The sequence below is a fragment of the Onychostruthus taczanowskii genome, unplaced genomic scaffold (assembly GCF_017590055.1).
Source record: "Onychostruthus taczanowskii isolate IOZ18803 unplaced genomic scaffold, ASM1759005v1 scaffold18, whole genome shotgun sequence".
Lineage (NCBI taxonomy): Eukaryota > Metazoa > Chordata > Aves > Passeriformes > Passeridae > Onychostruthus > Onychostruthus taczanowskii.
Window position 1 is genome coordinate 5,296,590 of NW_024499017.1, and position 10,274 is coordinate 5,306,863.

A 10,274-nucleotide genomic window follows, 5' to 3' on the forward strand; every position below is an offset into this window, starting at 1 on the left:
GAAACACGGTTTTAATTCTCCCCCCTTTGACAAGAGCCCAGAGGAAAGAAAACCAACGGTGTTCTCTGCCAATGTGGCTTGCTACAGAAAGCTGGAAATGGCTGTGACTATGATTCCTGCCCTTCAGGCCCTGGCACATTTGCCCACAGCCTGGCTCATTTGCTCAGGACAGGCATTGAGCTGGGACTTGGAACACAGAGTGTGACCAGTGAAGTTCTGTTGACTTTTTTTTTTAACAAGTGTTTGCTTCGAGCAAGTATAGCTAAAATAAATGGACCATAATAGGAAGAGACTAATTAGGCATATTTCAGTAGCCAGCTTGACTCCCATAATACTTTACTACAGACAATATTACATACTTCACCTTCATTAATGATACTGCAGTGTATCACAATATACTGTTTTCTAACCTGAACTGAACCAGAATGCACCATGTGGCAAAAAGACCAATGAAAATTAAGTAAGAAGAAATTGCATACTGTGGAACAAAGAACACCAGTACAATTAAAATTTGGATAGCAATAGTCCAGAAAAAGTGGCATTCTTTTCCTATTCCAAATATTGGGTAGTGAGATCAGTACCTTGTAAGCAAAACTGGAGCATGTAAAAAACTTGTCACATTTCAAGACAAATCACCTATGCAAGTGCAGCATCTTTTATGATGAACAATGCAGTCACACAAGGCTCAATGAACTCAAAGACAAAACAGCTGGAAAAAGTTCACTGCAAAATACATCTACAGCTCCTCTGTGAGCTACTTAGATGAGAATGCATCTCTTCTTCAGCGGAAGCTGGGGAAAGACTCTGTGTCTGTGATCCAGGTCTTTTTGAAATCCAGACAGAGTTTACACACAGAATAAAATCAGCTTGCTTTCTTACAGGTGTGTTTTGTATGCAGCTGTTAATTTTCTTGATAGCTTTTGGTGCTTTCATTGCATTTCCCTATACTTGGCACGGTGGGCAACACCACAACAAACAGAAACATCCTCACGTGTACCAAAATCTACAGCTCACAGTTCACTTAATAGAATTTTTTAGGCACTAGTATGGAATACTTCCAGGCCACACTCCCTTTACAGCTATTAAAGAGGGGATTGAGACAGGAAATTACTCATTAACAACATTTTAATGTAGACTGCCTTGTTCAGCAAAGCAAATTTGGTCTGGGAAGAAACCTTTCCCCATCAGCTCTTAAAATGATTCAGGTAATATTCTTCCTGATCAAAAGACTAACCAATTTCCTCCTGACCACATCCTTCTCTGCTCTGACAATGAATGCCATGAAATAAAAGCCTGTAGGCACATGCTGGAGTAAAAATATTTTTAGATTTTTAATCCCCTGGCTGGATACAGCCATATTAAATATAGATTACTTTTTATGACTAGAGATAAAATGGAATGAAAATAGGAAAATTGTCACTGAATAAAAAAGTAGTGTGGCAATGAAGGCATATGATATACCGTAGATAATACAGTATAGAAAAAACTAATGTATATGTTCATCATACCAGGCGGAACTATGAAGGCAGAACATATTTCTGATGTATATAATTTAATACTAATAATTTATAAATATATTCTTACTCCAATTCCATGACTGAACCATTCTTGAATTTAAAGGGTCTTATTTCAAAATGTTCTCTATACAAAATGAGATTCAAGCCCTGCAACCTCCATTTACATAGTCAAGTCTTGGGACATAGATAAAATATAACTATTTTCCATTTAAAAAAATTCTAAAATAAAAAATATTTGTACTTGATACGTGAAGCTTCAGTTCCTTTGGCTAGTCTTGCAAAACAAAACAGTCCCATTGTGATGAAGGATTCCAAATACAACTTAGTATTATAAATAGTATGACAAGCTGATCTTTCAACTGGTTTTCACTGCACTGATACTGTCAACAAGTTGGACTTTTCCTGTTAAAATTATAAATATGTTGGCTTTCCATTGAAGTTTCAGGATATCTTCTTTTCTTAAGGATAACATTTATATTTTCTAGAAATACATCTTTAATACAGAAGTACAAATCAAGGAAACCAGTCAATCCTCTCTGTGCAGCTGACCACCCAAATGCCAAGAGTTAAGTGGGATAAACTGTGCAGCTGCAGTGAGCAGTGAAGTGGCTGCTGGGAAGGACTGCTGAGAAAATTGTTTGGCTACCCACTGAACAGCTTAGTAGTATACAGAGAGAAAAATACTATGTTCTAAAATATTACCCCCAATTTATCCAATCTATTGCAAGATTCATATAGCCAATCTTTCCTGTCTGGAGCAGAGTACATATAGGACGGATTGGGGAAAATGAAGGTGTTACAAAGAGTGGCTGATAAAATTCATGTTACCTTCAATGGAAGTAGCAAGGCTTCCTGTGAAAATGCTTCTTTGACTGTTCCAGAATCCAAATTTACTGAGTTCATCTGGAAGCTTCCTTTCATTTATAAACCTAAATCCTTTTTTTGGTACATCTTAATGACATATATTAAAACCAAGAGCAAAGAAAAAAGAAAATAATCAACTCCATACCCTTTGTGCACATTTTTCTACTCTGCTTACATAAATCAGTCATTTATAACAGGAAAAAAAAGGAACTAACACCTTCATTTCAAACACAGAAGGAATATCAAGGTACCTAACTAGACAGCCAGTGAGGCAGTAAAAGTCCCACATAAAAAACTAAAAACCAAAAAAAAAGCCTCAAACATTATTTGATTCGCCCCCCCCCCCCCAAAATATAGTATAATTTTATGTGTGATTTGGTCTGGTTTGTTTTTTTGTTGTTTGGTGGGTATTTTGGCTTGTTTTTTTGTTTTTTTTGTTTTTTCCCAGAAATTTTCTTTTCCCAAAATGGCATGGCAGACATCTGAAACACTAATCAACTGAGAGACTGGAAAATTCTTAGTGGACACAGCTCTGGCTACACTTTTCACAAAATAAACACTGCCACTTACAGAGACTGAGTTTTAGGGCTCTGCTCCAAAAATAATGCAGAACTCCAGTTTTGCCTATTGCATAGAAGGAACAAACATTGGAGTTCAACATCTTTCTGCTGATGAAAAAGGATTATTTGGGTTGAAACTCCATATTGAAGTGTAATGTTCGTTTTTGTAAAGTAAGAATAATTAAATAACACTGAAGCATCTATTATAGCACAGTGTTTAAACATTTTGAACTCATAGTTCTATTTCTGGATACTTCTTTGTCCCTGTTTGAAATTTTGAAATTTTGAAACAGCTCAAAAAGGAAACTGAAGGCAGCCTTTAAATAATTGTCTCTGCAGATGAAAGATAACTAAATTTTGAAGATCTAAGGAGTCAAGAAGAACACAGCAGCACACAAAGTCAGTTTGATTACAGAGGGTCAGACTAGCCTAGGTTTCATCAAGTGTTATACATTCTATTTTAAAAAGACCTTTAAACTTGTGGAAACTTTCAATATATTGCAGTATGTAGAATTGAGAGCATAATCCTTCACCTCTGATATTGAGCTGCCTTTGCAGAATTTCTCTCTCAAAATGTCTTCTATGGAGTCTTCATATTAGCTAAACCAGCATGTTCACAGAATTCTTCTCTTTTCATCACTCTTTCTAAGAAACAGGTGTCAGCATATTAAAATTACTTCTGTTTCCAATAATCCCTGCCCAGTTCTAAGCTCATGATCCATTTTCCAACTTCTGTTATTTTATTTCTTCTCCTATTGGAAGATCATCTTCTACCAACAGGTGTCTAAATGGAGGGTCATTTGAAAACCTCACCAGTTATGAGAGACATAATTGTGCTCAGATTGGACACTGGTGCAAACCTGCAGGAGTCACTAGATGGGCACTGGCTCCTTCCAGAGCTGAATTTGGTCCTTTGTGTTTATATTAATTGTTTCACCATTTGAAACAAATGTTTATTTAAAGCTGATTGATGTAAGAGTTGACACAGTGTGCCATTTATATCATCAGTGCCTTTGCCACTTCATCTCAGCAGGTTTTACTTTGAAGAAGCAAAAATAGCTTCATCAGACACTGAAAGAAAATCTTAACGTTCTGGTTAATCAGCAGCAGTCTGTGAAGAAAACAGCAAAGTAATGAAATCTCCACTTCTGAATAATTGTACTTGGGAAAAAGTGAGATTCCGGCATAAATTAATTCTGAGCATCCAGCTCAGCTTTCAGCTAGAATCAATCAGTCAAGTACTGAAACTAAATTCACAGCTCTTCACAGCATACTCTTTTTGGTAGGATGCAGAAAGATTAAAAAAAAAATAAAATTAAGGCACTAAATTATTTTTCCTACACAGGAGATCCATTATTCGTACAATAGAAATCAGTTACTGATGGAGAGAATTTAATAACCTTATGTTCTCAGTGTTCCAAATCCAAGTGATGGATGCATTGGAAGGCACATTGAGGTATATGCCTCAGAATTCTAACTAAGTGTGATTTACTACTGGAAAAATGTTAGCAACTCTATCCTAACACCCTGCCCCCAATCGTCGCTGTTTTACATCACGTGAAATCTTTGCACAAAGTTCATAAAAACTCAACTATAAATTTTGAAGATGAGTCTATTAACCATGCTCCTCAGACTGAATTTATCATTTCAACAACTTTAAAAAATTATAATGAATAGAAAGCAGCTAAAGGACTATTTAAAATATACCATAAAATTTGGGGCCTTCAGCACCTTGAGGTGACAGGGAAGGGAAGCAGCCAGCAAAAATTTTACCCACAATGGTATCTTGTACAGTGCCAAGTACCAAGCACAGAAAATGAGAATCACATGAATAGAATGTAAGAGGAAGATGTAAAAATGACATCCTGGGTTAGAATTGGGCTGCTATGGGTGAGCCAAATGTAGCTCTAAGATCATTCTACCGTAGCTAATCAGAATTTACAACTTGCTTCAATTTAAGTCTCTGAAGTGCCTGAAAACATATTTTTTGTAATTTTATTCCATCAATGCACACATCTGTCTCCAAGAAAAGTGTCCTTAAGTCCATGAATATAACATTTGTTACTCATTCCATTCCTTTGGGTACTTGACCAGTCTTCCAGAGAGCAGTGAAATTTAAAAGCCATTTAAAAAAGAGCAGAAATTCTAGACCAATTAGAGAGCTGATAAAGGACAAAATTTCCCTGGAAAAGTATCGTTCTTGTGACTGGAATTAGCTAGAAAATGTCTCTATTATTCTCCTGTGCTTCAAGGCAAATGTCTAAACCTTTAACAACCCTCAAAAAGTTTTAGCAATTTAACACCTGGAATTCTGAGAAACTATTCAGAGGAGGAAAAAAGTAATTATTTTTTTACTAAGAAACCCATCTCTAATTTAAACTGTAACTTTTGTAATCCCTAGAATCTAGCATTCTGATAAATTAAGGCACTTCTCACTGCATAGTAATCACTGCATCTCAAACAATTCATCTCCTCACCAATTACCATATTACTGAACTAATCTTCATTTCCCTTACAGCAGTAAAACAAAGACTTTTGTAAAACTGTGTGCAATGCTGTAGAATTGGCAACCTTTACTCCAGCCTCTTCTCTACTGAGTGAATTTTGTTAACTTGTGGCAGTAGGAAAATTATCTATATTTCTTGTATCATTTACTGTTAGATGAAAACATGCACAATCTTTTGCTGTCTGATTTTTTTTTCAGTTAGAGATTGTTTAAATGCTAAAATATATTTTAGACTGTATTTCAGTGAATTACTGAGTTATTTTTACAAGAATTCCTTCATTTGCTCCTTTTCCTGTACCTGCACAAAGAACATGCCCTGCTGATGGCCAAGGTGTGCCATAGGGACAAGAAGAACCATAGGACACTTAATTTAACTGCGTGTCATCCAGACAAAGACAAAATATGAAAATACCCAATACTAGATGAGTATTGGATACATCCTTCAGTGTAAGAAAAAGAAACTTCTAGGACTGCTTCCTGAGCTTCCAGTTACTGACCCAATCACAGACACTGATCATAGAAAACTAAAGGTGCCCATCCAGGGAATGCTACATATCACATTCCAGCCAAGCTCTCTGTAGTGCCTCTGTAAGACAGACAGAAGGCAGACATTTTGATGTTCTAGAAGTATCTTAAGTAAATAAGAAGTTGCACACTTGGTTCTGCTAACATCACCTTCATTATCTTCTACAGGTGCAGCAGCCTCTGCAGGGGAGACTTGAGCTTTGACAACAGCTCTTCTGGTTATTAGAAAGGCAAAACGGGATCTTCACATGACTGTCTAACACCTCCAACTAAAGGGAAATAATTAATTAATCTGGGACCAAATATGAAATTAATCACATCAAAGAACTAGATCTGAGAAGTAACAGTACATTAAACAGCTATGTTTTCTGGAAAGATAACTGGAATGACTGTCAATAAATAAGTATCTTCTCGAGACTTCTGAGAAATAAACAAATTGGAAGCTCACCAATAAATTAATACTGCTGGAAAGATAGAACACAGGGTACGTAAACCTAAATATGATAGTTTTGCATCATTGCAACAAGAGTCATATATGCAGCCTTTCCTCTGCTCGTCTCAGTATTGAAAGTCCTGCTGCAACTGTTTCTAAACCACATAAACTTACAAGATGACCAGTATCAACTGAGAGTTTAATGTTGTAAAATGTAGTGTGGTTGCCTTATTTCTCATCACCCTCTGAAGGATGATTCCTCTTTCCCCTTGCTTCAGAAGCTGAAAGCTCTCTGTTCATTTGTTATGATATCCCAGGAGATCAAGAGAGACAGAAATTACACTGTCATGACCACAGCTCTCAGCATTTGCTTTCTGACTACAGCATCTCAGATTTCAGTTTTGTTTTTAATGCTCGCTAGTGACCCACATCAATGCAGTTTGAAGACAACATTATCATGCAAAAGTCACTACAGAGTCCAAATTAAAGATCTCATAATTGATCTGGATGATGGGTCTATCCATAGCAGAAGGCTTGAATTGCAAGTCTTGCTTCTTCTTAAACTAATGGTAGACTCCTCTGTGGTCTCAGTTTCACTCTTTATTGCTTATTTTAGAAGATCAAAATACAGTGGTTAGTAAAGATGATTTGGACCACATTCATCTCTGAAATTACTCCCGCAACTTGTTAAAGTAAAAGTAAGCATTTTTGCTTTAAAAAATCACAGGGGAACTAGTGTTTTACTATGAGAAGAGCTAATTATTAGTATACAGACAGGCAGTAAATTTAGAAACAGAAAAATAAAGCTTAAGCAACAGCAAGAAAGGAAAGATTTAAAACACTGTCTAGGTAGCTGCTGGCTGCACAGATGCCACAAACAAAAAACCCCAACTGGCGTAAACTGGTGGTTGTCCCCTTTATGGTCACTAGATTTTAATTTCCATGGTTTGGGAAAACTTTTAAACTTGTTTCTTCATGATAAAATTCAGCATAGCTGCAAAGATGACGAAAATTATCATGAGCACAGGAAAAGTAAGGCAGTAAAGCTACTTTTGCATACTGCAATAAAATTCTAATGTAGAAATGTCTTCTTCAGCAGCAGTTAACCACAAGTCAGTTTGTTTCAAGCCAAATTTTTGGTGCAGCTCAGCCACTGCAATTGCTACTCAAACTCTATCCAACATCATTGTTAAAGTGATTTTACAAGCAGGAATTATTCAATGTCATAACCGAAGCAGAACTTTGGCCCTTGTACTTTAATCAATAATGGACCACATATCAAAAGAAGAGAGATGTTGGTGTATCACAGCTGCTATGAGAACAAGCAAAATCCTGGGAATGAGCAAGGTTGGCAAACTGTAGTAGCCAGCCCTGTGATGCTGCCACAGCAGACAAGAACATAAACTTCTTGCTGAAATACTTGGCATTATAAAAAAATATATTAAAATCTATTCCACCTGAACAGACTAGCTCATGAAGAAAGTGTCCCCCTAGCAAGGTTATACATGATACTTGATTGATTTCTAACATCCTCTAGGATTTAAAGAGCATTATATCTACATAAACCAAGCAGTATAATCCTAAAACATCTCATCTATCCCAGTTATTTCAAGCTAGAGATGTTTTAGGGATTCTGAAGGAGAATTCCATGGTAATGCAGCTCAACAGCTGTCAGTATCCAGGCAGTCAAACAGAGGACCCAAGGAAAGCCCCCTCTCATGTTGAGTTGAACACAAATGCACAATCCCTGACCTGACATGGAAATGCACCCTCAAAGTGAGTTACCCACGGGCTGCTGCATTCCTGCTCTCTCACTTTTGTAAGGGATATTTATTTATATTCATCCCCCTTCCCTTACACCAACACAGACATGTACAGTCAACAGATCTGGGAGTGGTCTACATTTTCATCAAAGACTGATTTTCTGAAAAGCACAATCACAGCACCACATATGCACCAGTGTCAGACCAGCAGCAGGTTGCAAATTTCTGATCACAGATGGCTGGGCTTGGCTTCAGTCTCCTAGGAACTATAGCCTAAGTTCTTACTGGTTTGTGTATTTTATAGTCCACTTGTACGTCAGTAAAACTAAAACCCATTTCTGTGTAATGCTCTCCATGGTTTTAAAATGTATTAGTGTATTCCAGAGATTCTCTGGTAGGAGATCAGTGATCCTGCCAGAGGGGGAAAAAAGAGAAATCTTTTAAAAGGTCATGTTTATTACATTTCAAATGTTATGCTACCGATTTGCTAAGTGGACAGATTAGGCAAAGTGCTACTATGAAACATAACTGAGCTTTCTTTGGCTACTGAATACTTTGGAACAGTCTACAAAAATCCTTTACCATCAGCCTCAAGAAAACTGTTACTGCAGTTCATTTAATCAGAATTTTTTCTAGCACAGGTTCTTGTCTACACACGCTTACATGCCAAGAAATCACTTACTACTGAGTCATTACAAAACTTCTGGAAATTGCTCTCACTGACAAAGCCAAACAAAAGCCAAAATTCAGTTCTGTATTGTTTAGTGTCCTCTCAGAAAGAGCCAGCACATAAAGATTAAAATATTTCATGTGAATGATGAAAGTAAGAATTTAATTTATGCCTTATTTTCAGCCTCTTGTTAAACAAATCCTTCAATTGTTTCTCAAGGAAGATTCTATCCTTAGGTCTGTTCTTTGCTGCTGTATGCAATCTTCATGTCAGATACTATATGGAATATACATTTTCCTTCCACCTATAAATTAATCAAGCTAAAAAACTGCAATGGTTTTTCATTCTCACATACAGGCAGATGTGAGTTATGGTTGGTAAAACAAAGGAAATTAAAATATTATTGTAATCTTCTATGGTTTTTTTCTAGTTTCCATAATATAATGGCAGAGATAAGGATTAGTCCAAGTGATGTAAAGAAAGTGATTTTAATCTCATCCAAACCCATCCCAATTACTCCTAATACATTTATTTATAGAGTTCAGAACTGAAAAAAGAAATAAGATGATGCATAGTGACTTTCCACTGGACTTTTCTCTTTCCTTATATTATCTTAATCTATTCAGGGTGTCTGATGTTGTAGCAACTTTTATTTTACATATTTTAGTACTTAAATACTGTTTAACTGATATTTTATACACAGAGGATTAAGCTATCTATTTGAGCAAAGACTTCAAAATTAGTGCTTTCTGATGATATTTTTACTCTACTGAGCAAGAAGCTAGAAAGACAAAAATTGTTATATTAGCTTGATTATGCCTATGATTAGCTCAGTCTTGTCTCCAGTGCTGGCCAATATCAGACACTGATTGCAAAAGTATAACAATTTGGAATCCACTTTGTAGGCAAAGTTATTTTGTTAGGCTCTGGGCTTGCTGTAGAGGTGAAAGCTTTCCAATTATTCTTAAACCCCCACAACATTAATGCAGTAAAAATGATACTAAAATGTACAAAAAGGCAAAAATCTGTTCTCTAGTTAAAACTAGAAAAACTTAAAACCCACAATTCCTATGTCAGCTTAGAATTGGCTCTCTTCCAGGGGGCACTAAAGTCCATTTCTCAACTGTTTAGCAATTTTGTTTCTAGATGCTGGAAGCAATATTTTACAGATCGCAAGATGGCCTGAGACCCTACTGAAGGGAGGAGGTAAAATGCTCTATTGGGTTTGTGACAGAAAAGAACTTCATGGCAGATTTAACAGGCCCTGCAGAGCCCAGCCTGAATGAACACAGAAAGGTCACAGCTGCAAAATAACCAAGGAAGGTGTCAGAGAAGTGTTCATAGGAAGTACATAGAAAAGGCAGTCCTTTCTAAACTGAAAAGTGAGGATGTAAAACACAGTCTGAGGTTCTGGGCATGATTTAATCTTCCTTAGG